This window comes from Apteryx mantelli, chromosome 19 (genome assembly GCF_036417845.1).
Source record: "Apteryx mantelli isolate bAptMan1 chromosome 19, bAptMan1.hap1, whole genome shotgun sequence".
NCBI classification, from domain to species: domain Eukaryota; kingdom Metazoa; phylum Chordata; class Aves; order Apterygiformes; family Apterygidae; genus Apteryx; species Apteryx mantelli.
In genome coordinates this window covers 4,157,193-4,178,646 of record NC_089996.1, presented here as the reverse complement: position 1 = coordinate 4,178,646, position 21,454 = coordinate 4,157,193, and positions in this window count along the sequence as shown.

Below are 21,454 nucleotides of genomic sequence, written 5' to 3'. Positions count from 1 at the left end.
AACGCCCTTGTTTACAAGGCTTTGCTTTGAAAATACTGCCCAAGTTTATCCATCTCCCTTCTTGTTCATCTTATGATCTCCCACTTGCCCTTCCATTCTTTCCCTACTTCCCAGGACTTTTCCATGTCAGCCACCTACACTGCCTCTCACCTTGGTATTCCCAGGGTTTCTTTGGTACATGTCTTTCAGAGCTGCCGCAAAATTCATCTTGCAGCAGAAGAGGCTCTTGGAGTCCTGAAGAGCTTTGGATGGCAGGTGAGAGCCTTATGAGGGGACAGACTGTGTGCCAAACCACCGCTGGATTGGGGTAAGGGATGCTGCTGGGTGCTGAGAGAAGGTGACACGTCCTTACCATGAAAGGAAATCTTCCTTGGTCGGCTTCTCCCCTGCCTGCTAAACCTTACCAAGTCACAAGTCTAAACCCCTTCAAAGCCATAAAGGAAACAAAAAATTGGTTTGGGGTTTTACAAATGGTGACAGAAGGAAAAAATTATATCTTCTATGAAGCAGCTGTGACTCCACCACTGGGCATGTCTACACTCATAGTGGGAGATCTACACAGCAAGGTAGATCTTCATCTCAGGTGGTCTCAGTGAGTGACCAAACCTTCCCAGCCACCTGCCTCTTTACCCGAGTCTCCCCTCCAGTGCTATGCAGAGTGCCCAGCATCACCTCTCAGTACACTTTTTCTCTCTGGGATTTCTTAAGACATGAGGCTTTCCCAAGCTGGGGCACCAAAGCACAGGCAAGTCATCTTTAACGCTTCATCTTCCAAGGATCCCTGCAAAGCAGCTGCCAATTGCAGCAGCCCTCCTGGGAAGCCTGGGGAGTGCGCCTGGAAAGCCCCCGGCACCCTGTCTCCCAAGCCAGCTGCTATCAATGGCATCAGAACTTGGATTACATCAATTCTTGTGACATTGCCCAATTGAAACCCTGCTCCCCAAGGGAGGCCTGGCTTAATTGAGTGTGGTTATTAATATTGTATTATCAGCAGCCAGATGGTCCAGAGACAGGCAGTTTTCATACATTTTATTGATGTCCTTCAGCAGAAAATTATTTCCACTTATCTTATGTCCTCATATACTTCAGGTAGTATGAAGTGTTAACAGCAGCACCCTCCACTGTAAGCAAAGTCACCACAAGGAAGTGCCTGGCTGAAGAGCCAGACATGAAAAGGTGTCTACATGGCTTTTAATCAAAATAGCTTCTTGGAACTGTTGGGGGGGGGGGGCAGAAAAAGGTCATGGGTCCTTCCTGCCAAGCCTGGAAATGCCCAAAGTGACTTTGCAGCAAAGGCTCTCTCTTTCACTCTTTTTTTTTTTCTCTTTTCCTGATTTTTTACTGATACTCAAAGAGCTCCCAGCAGTGGGAGCTTGAACCCTACCAACCCCCTGAGGCATGGCCAGAGACTTTCCAAGGTAAAGCCTCCAAATGCAGACAGGAAGGACCCACACAGGTCCCTGGGCTGGTCGAAGCCTAAACCTGGTATTTATGTGGATAAATAGGGACAAACACCGAGGGCAAGAGTATCTTCAACAGCACAGTCCTGGGTAGAAAAGTGACCATGGGGAGGTGCTTCAGGGAGGTCTTTAACCAAGGTATTTTCTGGCTCCCAGGGCAGGTTTGCAGTTGATTCAGTCCAAGGAATAGCCAAAGTTTTGGGGACTAGTACCTTTTCCTAGGCCATTTCACTTGTTCTTAATTCCAGCATTGTCAATTTGCTCCTTCCATACTTACCAGAGATTGCAAGTGATGGTGCAACTAAATAGAAAGAAGATCTTGGTCTTTATATTGCTGGAAGAAATTGCCATAGTGTCACTCTGCACACGCTGCAGTGTGCGGGGCTTGTCGGGGACTGTCCTGCAGAAAAATATCTCTGTGTCCAAGCCATGGTGATGACAGGGTTATTGGTGCACAATTAACACCCCACTTGAAGCACCAGCAACATGCCAGATCAAAGATTCAGTCTTCTGTTGTTAACTGCCCCCTGCTAACGAGTATTGCTGCTGACAAACTCAGTGTGACCTTAGGGAAGGGTTCGTGTGGGCCTGGAAACTCACTGGGCTCAGACTAGGTCTCGGGAGAAAGTGTTAGGTGGTACCAGGAGCTGTGGGGAATGAGCTGCGCTCAGCCGCGGGATGTGGTATAAATACAACCACCCTGTTATTCCTGTGCAAATTACAGCTTCAGCCGAGCCTCTGTTTTCTCCTTGCAGCAGCAAGGGTATAATTTGAGGGATTTCCTAGGCTTTTCCTCAATCATGTGCACAGCCAGCCTCCCTGCTGGGAAGACATTTACTCCCCCAAGCCTGGCTTTCCCTTTGCAGCGTGTATCGATCCTGCCTCTCCAGCTGCAGGACAGACTGCCTCCGTTGCTCCGTTCCTCCCCACACTGCAATACGGCATTCAGTGGAGGCGACCGGAGCTTGCTCGCGGAGCTCAGCAGGGCAGCAAAGTTGTACGATGGCTTGGCTTACACATAAATACTCCCGTATGGGCTTTGTGGGACGGAGGGAGCGGTGGGGTTGAAGGGGTTTGGTGAGGCAGGACCACGAGTGGTTTCTGACAACACAGCTCCACCCAGCCACCCGGGACAGCTGTCAGTCATGGGGCTAAGCATAACTGACAGGCAGCTAAATAATAGATGGATCTTTGAAGAGACTAGAGCAGAACAGACATCAGATGCCTGGCAACTTTTGCACTTTGACAAACTGTGTGGTGAGCTGGGGATCCTGCTAAATGTCAGGGAGTTCGTTGTACTGAAATTTAGGTCCTGAGGAAGTTGTGAGGAGCACAGCTCCTCAAAGAGAAACAGGCATTTGGGGAGTGTAATTCACATCTTGGGCATAGATTAAGGTGCAAATTGCTCTGTGCAGACTGTAGAAGAAGCCCAGAGTAATAAATTCCTATTTAGGGACCTGAAGTGCTTAAAATGAAGTGAGCTGAATCATCTCAGAGTGATGGCGCTCAGGCAATTACAGTGATGTTCAAGAGTGTTCATTATTTGGGACGGAGGCTTCTACTGCGTGGTCAGCCAAGCGATTCGGCTTAGCTCCACAGAGATGCAAAGTCCCCTCGGTGGTTGTTCCTTGGCCCAGGCTAAGTAGGTGCCTTGCTGCAGGTCCCGTTCCTCATGGGCGCAAGGGCCAAGCACCCACTGCTGCTCTGTACACGGGCAACCTTCCTGCAGCCTGGCACACACGGGATCAAGAGACACAAATGCTCAAAGACCACACAACCACAATTTCCGACCCAAACGTTTTGGTGCTTGGCTGTGATATTTCAGTGTCTTGGCAAAACTGAAAAGAAGCTCATCCTTCAAGTATTCGGTTCTGAGATAAAATTCCCCCTCCGCCCACAACTGTCCATAGAAAGAGACACATCTCACACACGCCAGAAATATATTTAGGCAAAAACGCATTACTGTGAAGAAAACCAGCCCCGGTGGAAAACACTGGGCAGCTGGAGTCTCAGGGGCCCTGACTCTGTTCGGTGAGCAGCAGTTGTAATCCTGAACGATACTTTTCCAGCTGCACGTGGCTGGGCCACCCCAGGGCTGGGCTCTGATCGCGGCAGCTGATGCCTCCTCCTGGAGCAGCCGAGCCTTGTTTTTGTTTGTTTTCCCACCCTGTCGCGAGCGAGGGCTCGGCTGGTGCCCGCATCGCCAGGCGCGGTGTGTGCTCCCCAGCCCGTCCGCTCGCTGGGAACATCGTAAGCAAAATAGCAAACAGATGTCATCCAAGATCGTTCATAAATATTTCATAACGGACTGCAAGCCACCCGGTGAAAGACAGAGATCTCAGCACCAGGTCTGAGCTTATTACTGAAGGCTGACAAATGCTTCTAATTGGGTCGGTGGCAACAACAATATTATTGGCAGCAACAGAGAGAAGAACCAGCTACAGTTTATTTGCTTTGCTGTGGGTATCCATGCTCACAAAATGTAAATTGAGGGTGATGGATAAGACTTCATGGAGAGTCTTTCCTCCCTATTATTAGATCAACGTTGAAATGTAAGTAAATAGGCAGACATTAGGAAACAAAGTAAGCTTGCAGAGACAAATTTTGCTCTGAGGGACAATCAGGAGGACAGAGAGAGTTGTTTAGCATTTAAGGCATTGAGCTTTTCCACCAGCCGCACCCAAATGGGAGCCAGAGATAAGGCTAGAAAAAGTTTTTCCAGAAATTCAACCCATTTTCTCCAGTTTGAGATTATGAAAAGAGACTGAGGGAACTGGGTGATGGCATTTGTCCCTCCTGAAAATCCCACCACCCTGCACCTACACACTGCACCTACCATCTCCCAGTGACAGCACATTTCGCAGAAAACAGGGGAAGGGAGATGAGCTGGTTGAGGGTGCTGGACTCAAGATTGATTTTTGTTTTCTATTCCTGGTTCGGCCACATATTTGCTACATATCACCTATTTCACAATGGCAGCAGTGCCACCCCCATATCATAAGGGATGATGTGACCCTTGATTTGTTGCTGTTTGCAGAGCATTTTGAGGACTGTGCTTGAAAGGAGCTTTTATTAAAGTTCCTGCATGCTAAGAACTGCCTAGGACTAATAAACACGGTTTAAGAAAAGTAATTTGGGGAGATGACAGCAGCTTGGTTCTGTGTGCCTTTGGACACATAATCGTGTGTGTGTGTGTGTGTGTGTGTGTGTGTGTGTGTGCACATGTAGTTCACAGTTCTCCAGAGACCTCCCTGCCGTTTGGAGGCAAAAGTCTCCCATATGAACCTAAGTCTTGATGCGATGATATTTTATATGCAAGTTTTAATCCTCTTTTTAAGCAGCCCATTTATTAAAACTCGGCAAGTTTCAATTTTTGAAGCCATTTTCCCAAGATGTCATTATCCTCCTGCTGGAGCAGATTAGCAGATTGCTAGGAGGATGCAATTTGAGCTGAATTAATTCTGCTTCAAGTCCCAATCCAGTGTTGCTAAATAGCTCTCAAAACCTCACATCAGGATACCCAGCACTGCGCTGCCTGGTGAGTTTTGTCGCGAGACTGCATTGCGGCTGGGGCAGTTCTGCCTGCGTCTGCCTGATGCCAACCCTGTGCTGCTGACAGGCAATATTAGTGTCTGGGCCACTGCTCTCCATTTTCAAGAGGATTCTTGCAAGACTTTTCTGCTCAGTTGCTCTTAAGCATCTTGTGTGCAGGGAGCAAATTCCAAGCCAGTCTTGCATGGTACCAACCCCAGCATTCAATTTCTCATCTTTCATATTACTTTTGTTGGATCAGTTAAACCATCGGAGCAATCATTTTCATGTCTGCTTGAATATAGTAATAAGAGGGAATGGCAGAGTAAAGCAGATAAAATATAAAGCAGTGAAATAAAAATAGTCTGTTCACAAGCCAAGGGTTTTTTTTTCCCCCCTTGGGTAAGACTTGCCTTGACTGTCTTAAGCAAGATTAAACCAGAGCCTTGATTTAACCCGCCAGGTCCAGTACCTGCAAAGCCTCCCTCATGTGGTTAGGTTTATGCAGGTGGAAATTGGGCTCCCGGCGTGTGTAAAGCGAAGGCCATGTGTAAATCACTGCCGGCGCAGAGCCATTGACTACGTTCTTCCAGGCAGGGATTGTCTTTTCATTATGTGCCTTTGCAAAACCTGTAAAAGTGGGCCCAGATGCAAGACTATCCAAACCATTCTTAATCTTGACCTAGTTTACAAACAGGTACCAAGTCCATTTCCCTCGTTTCTGGCCTTCATCTCTCTTCCTTCCTTGCTCTCCCTCTTGTGCTCACAAGCATCTACTGCACTTCCTCTTTCCTGCCTCCAGCCAGCATTAGTTATAATGTATCTGCCTTTTTTTTTTCTTTTTTTTTTTTTTACCTAAGTGCCTACCTTACTATGATATTTGGGAACTTTACAGTCTACTGTTCTATCCTTACTGGATGTTTGAGACAGGGGAATTTAGGTACCGAGAGGCCATCTAAGACATCACTGTCAGCATAACTGTGGAGTAAAAGATTCTTCTAGCTGCTTCTACTGGCTTTTCTTAGGACAAGGAGGATTTCCAAAATGCAGACCACCTGAAAGAGAAGGAACTGGGGAAAGCAGGTGGGTGGAGGTGTTTTCTTGGCAAGGGGGCTCCAATGCCCAGGATGTTTCTAGCGATTGTGTGCAAGGACACAGAGACCCGTGACCACTGCACGCTCAGCTCCTCCAGCTACAAGCTACAAACATGACAAAAGAGACTCTGAATTGCCAGATGGGACCAGAGAGCCCAAACTGCAAATGTGCTTGCCCAAAACTCTGCCCAAGACCCTTGTGGAAATTTCCACGTTCCTGTCTCCTCTATAGCAGTCTTCTAGATGTTCCATTTGAGCATCATCCTGGAGCAGCAACACTAGGAATGGCCACTCCCACTGCAACACTGCAAGTGCAAAGAAGCAAGCCAGACCAAGCGCTGACTGTCCCATGCCCTCGGTTTGATGCCATCATTTATACCCAATCAAATGTGAACACAACCCTTTGAAGTTGGTGGCACTTTGCACATGTGGCAAGGGTTGTTCAAGGCACGGGCAGGACAGATGAACCTTTCTGAACATGTGTCTCCGAGGAAAAGCAGAACACACAACTCACTGAGAAATGTCAGCTTCAAAGGGATTCCCCACCTCCACCCTGCTGCCCTGGCACATTCCAGACACTTGGCCTGTCAGGCAGCAGCCTGAAAAAATAGACAGTCTCTAAAGGTCAGCATGCTTAGTGCTGGTGGCCCTGCCTGGGGAGTGAAGGACACAGCTGAGGGCCTTCCAGAGAAGGCCCTGCCACTGGCCACAGGTGCCAGAATCCAGGAATCCCCAGCCAAAGCATCTCTGACAACTCAGCGTAGTTTGTTTTCCTTTCCCTTTGTATGTGGTTTGGAACAAAAAGCCCAGTTGTGAATGGTGCTGTTCTCCCTTGTCTCCCAGAGACATCCAGCCCGCAGAGTAAATTGGGCTCAAAATGCAGAAGCACTGAAGGCAGTGAGAGGCTGCTCACGCTGGAAGAATTAGGAAACCTTAAGAGAGAAGCCACTGCCTGGTTTTTGGTCAGTGGTTAGTGTTCAAGTGCCATGGATCTGCTCACCTGAACCCTCCAGGGTGAAGCACAGCAGCATGGGGTAACCCAATGCCTTCTGGATTTGATAAGCCCTGGCTGTGCAGAGGAGGTGACCTGGGTCTCTGTGTTACCCCTCTCAGTTTCCCTGGCATGGCACCTATGTCCTGTTCTGAGATTTTCTCCTTCCCTTGGATATAAAGCATACAGAGTCAATGCCAGTTGCCATCTTGCCTGTCCCACCTCTTGGAAGTTAGACACACAGGAGGATTACTTGTGTTTCCCAAGGCTGTCCTGGGCATATTGTCGTAGTAACATGCGGGAGTGCTCACAAAGGCGTATGTTAGCACATTTCCACCCTGGGGATTTGGTTCTGACCCACTGGTCCAGTTCTGCCCAACAGGGATGGCTTCCAAGCTGCGAAATCTAGATCCAGACTTCATGTGCTGCAATAGAGGGTCTGGATCCAGTGTGCCGACTCAACCAGTCACACAGGCACTGGGAAGGGGGGGTTCACCCCAGCAGGGAAGCCCAGTCCATGTTCCGTGCTGCTGTGACGTGAAGCCCAGCAGGCTGTGATCCCGCTGATGTGCCTTTAGCCACACAGCACTTTGCAGCTCTCTCATCCACTCAGCTGAGGCAATGGAGAAAGTCTGGAGAAAGGGAAGAGTCCGCAGTGAGAGCCCATGAGCAGCATCGGCTCAGAAACACGACTCTCCCTCTAAGCCCTCCATCCTCCCAGACAGCATGGTGAGGAAAGGGTGCTGGATTCGGGTGCTGAGATCCTCCAAGCAGAGCTAGAAGTGGCTGTTTGCCATAAGCATGGATTAGTCCTGACTGTGAGACATATGGCAAAAGTATCTTTTGAACAACGAGAGCAAGAACATGAGGACTCCTCCCCTTCAGGCAGCCCAGGCTCTTCAGAGCCTGATTCTGCACTCTGCCATGCAGAGACCAGACCAGCATCCTGGAGGTCCTGAGGGCACCCATCTCCACTGCCATCCGCTCCTGAACAGCAGGGAGTGGGACTTTTAAAAAGAAAACGTGATGTTGCCCATTTTTCCTGTGCATTGTCCTTTCCCCATGGCAGCATGTTAACAGCTGCTGGGGCTCTGCCCCACGTGAGGGAGAGTCTATGGAGATGGAGGCATTTTCAGATTGCTGGGAGCAGAGCAATGCCAGGTCTTCAGCTGTTTTTTTCGTTCTAATGTTGGTTTGCAGAGCTGACAAATGCAGCCCTTCACGCTGCTAAAATGTCCCTTTTCAAAGACTGTACCATGGGCTGGAGTTCAAGATGGTGCAGAAAGTCAACATCAGTTGTTCAGCTGGGATGGTGGAGTCAAGCCCACCAGGGCTGAGTCTGGGCCTGAGGGTAAGGGGCACAGCATAGCTCGCGTCTGTCCACCTAGGTTCTTTCCTCCCGTACAGGGCAGACTTATTCAAATTGCCTGTTTTCCAGCCCCTGGCCCGTGCTAGCCTTCAGCGCATGCGCTGGCGTGACCTGGGACAGTGTCTGGCATGGGCCAAAAACCCATCAGGGAGCTGGTGGCAATTCAGCAGGCTGAGCAATCTGAGCTGGACCTGATCCCACATCCTCATCCTGGGCAGTTTACAGATAGAGATGCAATCCAAGGGTCTCTCAGCACAAACCCTTGCTGCCTGCATGGACACTTTCAAGGCTAGAGACATGACTTTGAGGGTAGACACATGACTTTGAAGTTAGAGACATGACTTTCAGGCCTTCCTCAAGCTAGAGGCTTGAGCCCCACCACCACCTCCAGGGACGTAGCCAGATTGCCAGGCTCCTGGGGAGTCACATGTGGGACATCCACTCTCTTTCTCCACTTCTCCACTGGAAGTGGGACTACAGAGCCACAAGGCTGGCCAGCATCCTGGGGTGGGAAGAAGACTCCCCCGGCCACCCCCAAGCAGGATTCCTGCTCTGTTCCCCCGGTAGGAGGATATGGAGTCAGGCCCCTTTGCTTTACTGCAGCGTCTGATGATGAGAGCAGATGCCGAGACTCACTGAGAAGACTTGGTTCCTACCAAACCCCTCTGCAAATTGGTGGGTGGTTCCACCAACCTCAATGGGCTTAGAGTCTAGTCCTTAATGTGGTTGTGGCCCATCCCAGCCATCTCTTAATAATGCTGATCCTCTCTTTCTCCTCACAAGGATATGGGTGATTTTGCACTGTTGTTTGAAGGGGGGTGGATTGATACACAGTCTGTATTGCCTTTGCAGCTGGGACCACTCCAAAACCCAGTTAAATTCTTGGAAAAGACCAAGGAGGACTTTGCAGCTGGGAAACATGATCCTGGCAGGTGTCTGCTCCCTTGGGACCACCCTGCCTTTCCCACGTAGCACCACGGAGGGATTCCCAGCACATGAGAACAATGGCAAATCGCGAAGATGGAACTGGAATGCCAGCACACAAATATCAGTTTTCCATCCCTAGGCAAGACAACCTTGTGCATAGACTCAGCGGGCTGTATCCAATGACTATCTCTTGGGATAATCCACACTGTGGAGTGTGAGTCCCACCTTGAAGTCACACTGCATGTGAAGACACACACGTTTTGCAGTGGAGTTAAAAGCAGCAAGCCAGCTTTTAATGACAACATGGTTTCTGTTTGGAAAAACACATCTTTTCCAGGGATGAGCCAGAGTCAGAACAGCTCCTGGGGCTGCTGGATGGGCTCTGCTCTCGCACGGCCGATACCCAGGAGGAGCAGGAGAGCTGCCAGCCAGCACCCCCATGCAAAGGCCTGACCTGCTCATGTTTGGGCTGAATGGGCTGACATACCTGCTTGGATGTCAGAGTTGGGGCACTAACCCAAATGGACCTGCAGACCGCAGCAATGCAAAAACTTTTCTTTACCTTTCATTTGCCTGGGAAAATGCCAGGGTTTGAATGGTTAATAAGAGCATCAGCTAAACCAGGACTGAGATTCAGAGCAGCTCATGTGCAGGGCGCAAAGGGACTTCAAATATTACAGTTCCCTGCTACGATTTTCAAAGTGGTTTTGCTAGCTTATGTCGATACTAAGTCTTTCATCTGCTGCTGTGTCAGTCAAATAGCAGCTCGTAATGCCCAGCCAAACTGGAAAGAGAACAAACAGCTTCCAAAAGTCCCAGCCCCTAGTCTTGCCGTCAGCCCTGGAGCGCAGAGCCAAGAGCCCTGGTTTTAGGGCAGGGGAAGGAGCCAAATCGGCCTGGTGAAGAGGCAGGGGAAGGGGTGCAAGGGAAGAGCAGTCTTGCAATAAGATGCTTTTGGCAAGCAGAAAAATAGAGAGTTTCTGGCAATTTTGTTACATGTTTAAATGGGCATCTCCTGAGAAATGGGGGCATTCTCTTCAGGTACCTTTCCCTGTGGTGACAAATCCCTAGAGGAGATGCTCTACCTTAAAAATTACCATTATTGATTGATTAAACAAAAGCTGCCCTCTCCTCAAGACTCACTGAAGTGAAGTCCCTTCGAGAAGGCAGCATAAGAAAACAGGACTGCCGCCGACAAAACCCTGAAACGCAAGGTTAAAAAGGGCTGACCCAAGGGTGAGGATCAGTTCCATGACACCGTCCGCAAAGAACAAGCACCCAACATCTCTCGAGAGCGATCAGACCCCGAAAGAAGGTGATTTGTTAAAGCCCCGGGTCCGTCGCTTTTGTGTGAAGCCTGGACATCTGGCAGAAGCAAGAGGGGTGCGCGGTCGGCGGCTCCAGCGCTGTCCTCGACCAGCGAGCTGCGCTTCATTGAAACACCGACCGGTGATTCTCATGCAAATGGCCGGACGGTGAGAACAGATGTGAAACATTTGGTTCTGTTCTTGCTGGCTTGTAAAGAAATAATGCGACTGGAAGGGGGGAAGAAAAGGGGCCAAGCTGGGTGCGGGGGGAGAAAGTTTATAACAATGGTTCTCCCTTGGTGGCCCGAAGCGCTGGAGTTTATGTCAGGCTGTGCCAAATTCATATCTCTAAGTGAATGGGACTAGGCCTGTCAAACTTGGAGGTAGGGGCAATACACAAATATTATAAATACAGGGAAGTGTAGAAGCTGTGTCATGTCCAGTGCGGAGCCATCAATCATCTCCTCCCCATCCTAAGTTTATAAAGTGGTTTCTGACAGTACTTAGACAGTTTACTCCGGCCGTGCGGACTGGCTGGAAAAGCTGACTGCATGCTCCAAGTATGTCGCGTTTGCTCTCGAGGAGCCCCGGTGATGAGGTGCCCTGGCAGGTTTTGTTGATATTAGCAGCCGGAGAGAAAAAAAATCCGCAGGCGCAAAGAAACAGGCAAGCCGAAAAAACAACATATGCTCCAGAAGACCCCAGCCCAGGCTGAAAGGAGCCCGGCGTGGCCATACCTTTGCACCGCGCACCCGCATAGCTCGTTCAGCTCACGGGATGCGCGGGCAGGGCCGGTGAAGGACGAAATCTGGTAACGGCACAGAGGTGCACAGATGCCTGCAGGCTCCTCTGCCGCTTTTTTTCCTGGCTCCTGCAGTTACCAAGTGCTATTACTGTTTGTCGGCACGCAGCCTGGGACACCCATCCAGACGCAGATGCATGTTCAAAGACGCGTACGAGGCCATTTTTCTGTGAACATCCATGCGGAGGAGTCTGTGATCCCACGCAACACCCTACATGAAAAATGTGCCTGACGCACACGTATGCATAGAGCTTGCCCATTACAAACACACAGATACCACCCTACACACAACATATAAAAGTCTGGCATGCACACCCTTACCTGCTGTCGGGTGTACAAATGCAATGCAAATGCTCACAGGCAGACAGAAGTGTCCCTTGGTGCACCCACACACACTGAATCCTGAGCTTGGCTTTTCCCTTCCTTGCCTATTTGGAGACCCCTGAGCTAGGACACAAACTCACAAGAAGAAGGGGAGCCTCAAGGCTGAACTTCTCCTGGATTTAGCAGCAAGTGAAGCCTCTCAATGTACTGCAGCAATGCCTCCAACACTCTGCACCCTGCTAGGAAAGATGAGCTGTGGGAAGTGCTCACAGGTGAGCACGGAGGCCAGGAAGGGATAATCAACATGTTCAAGCTAACCTGCCTTCATCTCAGCCCTTTTCCATGCATAGAGGAGGTGACCACATTTCCCTGGACCAGGCTGACTGAGGTGGGTACAGAAGATCTAACCCCACCGCTTCTCTTAGCCTAGGCTCACACAGCTGTGTCGATGGGACGGTGTCTGCCTATTTTTTGTGAAACAATAAGGATCAGGTTTTTGCAACAGTCGAGCTGACGACTGCCTGCGCAGCTCCATAATTATACACTCTGGCATCACGGTGTACATGTGGATTAGACCTAAAATGACACTGGGATGTTGTGCTCCCAAGTTGTTAAAATCTCAGTGCTGGGACTGCTTCCAAAATGCCCCGGCATCTGGGAGGCTCTTCCAGGCTGGGCATTCCTGTGCAAGTCCCGTGAGTCACAGCCCACTCCACGGGTCTCCAAGCCTCACTCTGGGAGGAAACGGGGTTGTCCATTAGCCGGCCAGGAGGTGCTGGCGTACATCACTGCCCATAGCCGTGTGCGCACACACAGGCAAGTGCAGGCACCCTGCCGCATGCACAACGGGGCAGGTGTCCCTCCCCTCCCCCCGACTTCTCTTGCGGGTTTGCTGTGCTCCTCGCCTATCATCCCTCACTCTCCCGAAGCCTCGGAGAGTTCTCCAGGCATGACTTCACCCACGGCTGAAGCGCAGCCGTCTCAGAGCTGGCAGCGCTTTTTAGCAATGCCTAGCAGGAGCGCACGCTGCCTCAGGACGGGATGCTAAGAGTACAGTATTCAGCCCAAACTCCCAGGGTGATGTAAGCAGGCCAAATTTCCCATACAAGGCTGGAATGTGCATCTCTCGTTCCCCCTTCCAGCAGGAACTAAAGCTGTGTTGCTGCTCTGCTTCCTTTTAAAGTGCTCTCTTCAGCCCAGCAAAGCCAATAAGTGGAGCTGTCACCAGCTCTCCTCAGGCAGAACCGCGCAGCAGCGCCAGTGTAATATCTTCCAAGGAGAAAGGCAAAACCTCCTTGCACAGTGAACCTGCGCCCTTCCTCTTAGATCAACTGAACCCAGCAGACCCGGGTGATTCTCCGGCTCTGACACTGGTTTGCTGGGGGTGAATCATTTCCCCTCTCAGCCTGGCTTTTCTGTTTAGGCCATAGGACACTGTGTTTTCCGGGTATTGCAAGTGCCCTGGCAGCGCTGTGGGGCCCCAAGCTCAGTTGGTGTCTCTGGATCAGCCGTTTCCAGCTGCAGTTTTGCAGCTCCTGAGGCAAAGCAGGATATTTCCAAGGGATCTCATGGAGAGAGCAAGCCATGAGGTTCAAATCTGCACCTCCCGTTTCAATCCCCATGTGTGCCATCCTTGTACAAATGGCAAATTATTCCTTAAAACCCTACTGTGAAGGGAGTTCGTGGCCCAGGTGTTCACCAGTGGGTCTCCAGCTCTTCTGTCCAGTGCAGCTGCCCTGTTCCAGCTCTTTGGGAGCCCCATTCAGTCCAAGGTGCTCTCCAAGCATGGCCTGATATCCGGTGAAGTCGATGAAAAGACTGCCCTTAACTTCAGTGCCCGTTGGTTAGGCTGTTTGAGAACACCAAGTATTTCTACGTTCTTTGCACTTTTTTTTTGTGAAGCTTCACCAGGCCAGCAAGGGCAGTTGGGGGCCAGCTTGTCCAGCTTGGAGACCCTTTGCTGAACGAAGCCAACAGGGACATGAGCATGGGCAGCTGCCGCCTCTGCTTTGGGTGATCCCAGTCTCTATTCCAGTTCTTGGGGTCATTTTCTCTGGCCATAAGGGAAACCTTACCCATTATATCTTCTTCAAAACCTGTCATTTTCCACAAAATATTTTGTTTTCACCAAAAGTACTATTTTAACAGGAAAAAAAAAAGTGTTGACAACAGTTTGAAACCAGCCTTCCCTGTATGTTTAATATGGAACCATAAATGCAGATTTAGGGTTTAATTTTTCTGTATTGTTTTCATTGTCTGGTTTGGCATTTTTTTAAGCAGGGAATGATATTGAAAAGTACAAGAGGCCTAGATGGTATTTATTGCTGCTTCAAACTGTAGCCAGTCACAACTGTATCAAACCCAGCACAATGAAGCATGCAGCACACAAATAAAACGAGACACAAACAAAGGTAATAAAAGAGACAAGTATCTGTTTCCAAAGCGCTGGAAGAGCAGCAGGAGTGTAACTACTTCATGTTCCAGCTAATATAGCTGTCTGGAGTGATGCTCAGAAAGCTATACCAGGGAGCAGTTTATGGGTTTCCCTTGGAGAGCTCTTGTAAATATTTGCCTGCAATAGCGGAGGACTGTTGGTAATGTTAGTGATGTGTTGCTCATTTTGCTTTGCCAGCCACACTAAGAAGCCCACTGCTCAGGGGCGCCACCGCAGCGCGCCCTGCACCGCGGCTGTACGCGCGGGCATGGACGCGGGGCTTTATGCGCTTATTCTCAAGACGTATATAATGCGGACTTAGTTGGAGAATGACTTTTCTGTGAACTACAGCAGCTAAAACGCAAGCGTGCTTAGGCGTAACAGCCAGCTTCAGAGGTGCAGAGCTTCACTGTGTGCATAACTATGTTCAGCGCTGCACATCCGCGTCTCTGTCTCCTACCAGCATCTCCCGGTGGGAATGTTGCAGGTTCCGCAGCCCCCGGCTACCTGGGGAGGGGTTGTTATCTCTAACACGCTTGAGCTGACCAGGAATAACATAGTGCCTCTTCTCATCTAACAAAAGCCAAGATTAGAGCTGGGCTCCAGACCACTAGATGCACCTGCTGGTCATGCTAACAGCCCTGTGCAGACAAGCAACACCCCCACGGGGTTGAAAAGGGGGGTCTTGCCTGCTCATTCATCTATTAAAGGGGTGCAGCTGGGGGCCTGAAGCCATTAACAGGGTGCAAATGAGTGCATGCCTGCAACAGCACCCCTTCATGTGGCGAGGATGGGAGTTTCCTGGCCCTTGTGTCTCTTACTGGGGTGCAGGTGGGGACCTGCTGGGTCTGCAGCCGCAACAGGGCACAGATGGGGGCAGGCCTGGTGCTGAGCCCCTTAATGAGGTGCAGACAAGGGCACCTGCACCCCTCAGCGTGAGCCTTGCTGGGCTGCAGAAAGGATGAGGCCGGGGGAACCCTTGTGCCTTTCCCTACAGCAGCCCATCAAGGCATGGCTGTGACTGCATGATGTGCGTGAAGTGCTGTGGGGAGAGGTCCTCGCTCTGAAGATGAGTCTGCTGCTTCGTGCAGGAGCAAGTGCTCCTGCCTGAATGGCTGGCAGTGTACAGCCTGTGCCTTGCACGCATGGGAGAGGGAGGGATTGCCTCGATAGCTGTGTTGATTCATCAGTGTTGTGAGTTTGGAGGACTCTGCACGTGGGAACACTGAGTCAGGAGAGAAGAGTAAATAGGGCAGGAGGGGGTGGCCAGGGAATGCACTGGCTTCCCTTCATATGCTGCAGAAGGTGTTGGGATGAGCATACACCGAATCTGGCATCTCGGTGAGATGTCTGAGGTTGTCTGTGTTTAATCTGCCTGGCTCTGCTCTATCTCAGCCTGTTTCACTGTCACAGCAAAGGCTAGAGTCGAAGTGTCAGTAGGCCTAGTTAAGGTGTGCGCGATTAATCCCTAATGGCCCAGATTTGACTTGATGAGGAGGGAAGCTACAGTTCAATTCAGGCCACATCCCTGAGCCAAAGAGCCCCTGCCCGTCCCACGCTCTGCCCCATGCCGTGTCTCACAGCTGCAGTCCTGGCTGTGATCTGGAAGGAGCAGCAATGCCCCTGCTGAGCCGCAGCCGTGCTGGGAACCCCCTCGCTCTGCGCCTTTCCCTTCGTTGGCAGCACGTCCCATCCCACCCCACCGTGCACCCTGCTGACAGCGAGAGAGGCTCCGGGAGCTGCTCCCACAGCGCTGCAGGAGTCCAGGAGCCACCCGGACTCCAAGGTGCTGTCCCTGCTCGTAGCAAAGACCAGCCTGTGCATGCAAGGCTGCTGCCAGCAAGGAGCATGGCTGAGGAAGGGGACACTTACCTGGGTCTCTGCATGCTTCCAGCCAGGGGCCAGGCGTTCAAAGCCTGTTTTAGTGCCTGGCATTGTGAAAAAAATAAAGGAAGCTGCAGCTTCTTTAATCAAGGCAGAGATGTGATTGGTCCCACTGGCCCTGGAGGGTCCGTTGCATGCTCAAGTCTTTGGAAAATACTGATGCGGCCACTTTCACAGGAGGCCGAGCCAATAAAGAGCTGTAGAGACACCTCCCCCCCCCCCCCCCCCGATAAATCATCAGCCCACATACTTCGGGGAAGGACAAATGGGTCACTTGTACATCAACCTTTTTGCCCCCTTGCTTATATTGGGCATGACAAAGTGCCCCACTTGAGGCCAAGCTCTTGCCTGCAGCATGGCTGCATTGGGGAGGGCAGGCTCCCGCCATTGGCAGTGGAGAAATCGGGACCCTGCCTGGAACAAGCAGGCTAACCAAGGCTCAGAGCCTGGAGCTTCATGTCGGGGAGCTGCGGAAAGGCTTTGAATCCCACCCTCCTCTTACCGGTTCTTATTAATTCATGCTCCCGATCAGAGGCCTCCCAGATGTCCTCACATCTTGTGCCAGCTCTCTAATCAAGTTGGCCTGTTCTCCATCCCCGCTGGGGAGAAGGTATCAGGTACAAGGTGGATGGAGCTGCTTGCCAGCTCCAAGGCCAGGCATCAGGTATAAAGATATGTTGCCTCCTGCCTCCGCCAAAGCAGGACCGGGTAAGATTTCATCTGCTTTCCGCTCACTGATCCGTTTGCTTTTTTGGGTGCAGGCACTGCATATTTTGCAATAATCTGGGTTGTTTTATCATGCTAAGTGAGTGCAGGCTGAAAATACTCCCTTAAAACTTTTCTCAGTATTAAAAAAAAAAATCCTGTCCCTAGATTTTTAGTCTCTGTGCTGCATATTTTAGCATACATTTTCAACAGAAATGGCCCAGCACTGAAGACGCTGCTCGTCTCTCCCAGCATGGCTCCAGCACTTGCAGCCAGGTGCTGCCCCTGGGGCTGCAGCTCCCTGCGCCCCACGCTCGCCGCAGCCTTGTCTGGGGACCTCTGTTCCCCTTGGGGCTTAGCTGCTCTCCTGACTTTACACCTTCGCCCCAGGACACGGCTAGTGAAGGCTCTGCAGAAATCCCATGAGACAGAGCAAGACCACAATTCCTCCTCTTAATACTGTGGGAGCATTTGGCTAGCGCCTCGTTGTGCCAGGCTCTGTGTGTTCACAGCTACTCTGCCCCCAAAAGCTTGTTTTATCAACACGTCGTAGCAGGCATCGACACACAGTGCAGCTGCACTGATCGGGTTTGTAGCTGTGCTCTCCCCCTTACATGGGTGTTCAGACCCAGATCTTTGGAGAAATAATGTCTTTCTCCAGCAGTGAGTAATCCTGGCTGGCCTCCTCGGTTTCTTCATTTCCTTCTGGCAAGGGAACGTCCAGCGGGAAGTTATGCCAGTAAAATGGTGGCTCATCTTGGATCACAGCTTCCTCCCAAGGAAAAAGGTGAGAGAGGCTTGGGCATCCCCTTCAAGGCACAGAGGAGAGCTGGAGCAGGGATGCTCTCCTGGCTGACACCATCGCGGAGCCGGGAGCCAGAGAGGGCCAGGCAGCCCGAGGACAAGGCCAGCCAGCCACAGCCTTCCTGCTGGCCTGGGGCTGGGGACAGCCTGCAGCTCCCCTGGCTGACAGCAGCTATTCATCCATGGTCCTGGTCTGGGGTGCTTCCCACCACCATCCCCGCACTACGCACAGACGGCAGTGTGAACACAAAGCCCATGCCAGTATGAAGCAGCGGGATGGAAGAGCAAGCCATGACCACGGGGCTGCAGCCCCCTCGCCTGCCTAGGTTTAAACCTCCCTGGGGCTGGGGCTGGCTGCCCATGCGTCCAACGGCCCTGGGGACTCTTGGGGACAATACACATGTCCCTACAATTGAAGGTAAAAAGTTCTTGAACTTTCTGTGTGATTTCAAGAGGGGAAAGCCCAGGAGATTACCGAGATCAATAGAGGATTTGGGTAAAACAGGACCCTCCATTGACTCCTCCCTCTCCTCTGGGCTCTCAAATCCTCGGGCTGCTGCTGGCCTGTCCCCATTAGCTATTGTCCCTATTCAGTTGAGATGAAGGGGCTTTTGTTGTAGGAGCCCATGCGGGGTCACGTTGCCCCTTGGTTATCAATCTGTTTCTCTCTCCTCCATCCCATCCGCCAGCGCCCCGCTACAATGGGATGTTTTCTTCTGCAGCAGCTTCCTGACAGGCAGCAGTTCCCTTTGGCTTCCAACCTTATAATCACTTGTTAAGCTATGCTCGCCTCGGGCTTCCCCAGCCCCTTTCCACCATACTCCCAGTTTAACCCCTGATCCCGTCTACGCTACGGGTCACCAGTAAAGGGGGAAAAATACAGCCGTTCCCGTGGGGGCTGGAGCAGGCTATGCCTTCACGGGGCATCCGAGCTTGAAACGCTTTGCTGTGCGCTCCCCAGCTGCATGGAAGCACCTGGAAATATCATATGATGGAAGTCCTCAGCTCTTTCTTTTGCAAAAGCGACAGCATTTTGGCTGCTGAATTTAATCCTTTGCAGACTTGCTTGTCCAAGTGCTCTCCCGGCAGCCAGGTCAGTGTCGCATGGAGGGACCCCCAGAAGCAAAGCATCTCAAATCGGCCGATTTGCAAATGGAAACCTTGCTAGTGGCCCGGCCCCTGTTGCCATGGGAGGTGGGGGCAAGTTTTGCATGGGCTGTGCTGGGGGAAGAGCCCCGCTCGCTCGCGGGCAGAAGCAGCATCAGGAAAAATTTGCATGGTGGCGAAGTCCTCGGGGTGGGGGTGGGGAGGGGGAGGCAAGGCGGTGGGGATTTGAGCAATAAAACAATAAATAGGTGAAAGGAGAACGGAACAAGCGAGGGAAGTACCGAACAAGTGCAAACAGGGCAGCGTAGGAGATCCTGCCAGGACCTTCGTGCCAGCGCGCTGTGCAGCCGGGTGCGTGCGAGCCCATAGTAGGGCCGGTGCCAGGGAATCGTGAGTCACGGGCGCTGTTGCAGCCCTGCCGCCAGCCGAGCAAGCTCGGACAACCGCGCTCGCCTCCCGCTGCTCAGATCCCACCTGCGAAGGTGGTGATAGGACACCCACGTGCCTCGGCAGAGCCCACAGATCTTTCCCTCGCCCCGAGGGGCTGCCTGGCATCCGGCGGCATCCCGCTATTGCCAGCGCAGGTTTTATGGTGGTGGAGTATAGTGGAAGACTTTAAAATAGATAGATGGAGCGATCACTGCGGAAGAAATTTAAGGGGAAGAGAAGGAGGCTACAGTAAAAATCTTAAGTCGGTTGTGTAAGAGTGCTGTTCAGCCTGAGTAAAATGGAAAGCACCTTTTGCTCCAAGCCTCTAAATCCCAGGGAAAGAAACACCCATTATCCTTGAGAACGGCTATTTTTGTATTAAGGCTAAAACAGAGAAGAGGCATAAATTCTCAGAACTGGCTATAATGACATCATCCACCCAATTTTGCTAACTTTAGAAGCACAGCATTCAGCAAATGGTCTTTGTATCTAGAGCTGTTGATCTAAACATAAGGACAAAAACAGTCTGCTAATAAACCTCTAATTAGTCTCATTATACACATGTACTAGCCTACATGATGTCTGGGATGAGCACGCAGTGGTGGGCAGAGTCCTCGGCGCTATGGGGTATAGAGGAATGAAACAACACTGAGCACTTTTTGGATTTCCACATATTGCCCTTTTTAGCAGATAAAACAGCCTCCTGCTCGGAGAGTTGTTGCAGACTGCAAGAGCCCCTGGTATCTTCAGCTCAAGCATTCAGAAATGATGGAGTCAGGTCCTAAAAAAAAACAAAAAAACAAGATTGCCTTAAATACCATAAGACAGTTTTAAATACAAACATATTTGGCATATTGCTTTCTAGACACTGCAATTTTTAAATAGACTCGGGTCATATTTTCACTAGATAACTAGCAACTTTTTAAAATGAAAACTGAGATTCTCACCAGTATTTCCAGGAACATTCAGGGAAAGAAAAGCACCAAACATCCCAAGCCTTGGGATACAATCGCAAGCTCAGGGCAGGCACGCACTCACTCTGTGCTCTCTCATACCGATTTCCCTTCTTTCCTTGTTTTCTCTGCTTGAAACGAATATTTATTCAAACAGAAAATGTGCCATTGTTCCAAGTGTCTAGGAGAAAAGTATTGTAATAACCGGCATAAAGAAGTCAAGCCACTTCCCACTGATCGCATTCCCTCTATAGGGCCTACTCCAAAGCCCATTGATGTAAGCAAAGGCTTTTCATTGACTTCAATGCGCTTGGGATCACAGCGTAGATTTATAAAGGCATTTAGGTTCCTAATGATGTAAGTAGTTGCCTAGAGGTGTTAGGGGCCCAACCTGCTTATACCCTTTTGTAAATCACACCAGGCATCTACTTGCATGTTGAAGCACTGAAATACCTGAAACTGTAAAATAGTTTGAAGTCACCAAACATACCACGTTGAAACTATGTTCGCTAATCTTAGATAAAGCGATCTGGCTGCAGTACAGCTGGGGTGGGTATAGATTTTGAAATCCATATATTAAAGATAAGTTGCTTTGCTTAGAGAGGAAAAATGTTGTGAAGTTGGGAGGAGATCTAATAGAATAATTCATTGCAAATAACATTTGTTATTAATTTGAGCCTGTTTACTATTTGGAAACATATTTTTATTAGTCAGCCAGCTTTGCAGATGGCTGATTATTATTCATTGAAATTTTTTTTCCTTTTCATTGAGTAATTTGCAGATACACCAGCTTTATTTCCAAGTAGTTGAAGTTTAATTCCTTAGCTAGGTCCACACCAAATAGAAGAAAAAAAAAAGATCTAAGTCAAGTGTTTCATGTGCAAGTTTGTTTAAAAATTCTGTAATCTATGACAAACATTTCAAATTAAAAGGGCATTCCCACAGGCAATGAAATAATGAAGCCCTTAGAATCACGCAGCCGAGGCATGAAGCTGATAGCTATTTCCACATTTTATGTACTCTCAAAGGAGAAGAGCAGATTCTGAGAGCAATCTCATGTTGTGTTTGTGTATTTTTCTTACCAACTGCGGGCCTGATTCTGCAGCTCGCCTGCGGGTAGTTTGTCCAAGTGAGCGGGGAAAGATCTGGCTTCAGGTCTTTCTATGCCGTATTCAGTGCCCTGCTTAGTGTAACTGTTGGCTGTAATCCTGCACATATATTTATGTTTTATACACACGTCAGTAGTTTCACTGGTTTCAAGGGGGACTGTTCCTCTGTGTAAAGACCTTCATGTATGCGAGTATTGATCCGGTTATGAGCTAAATGGGGAATT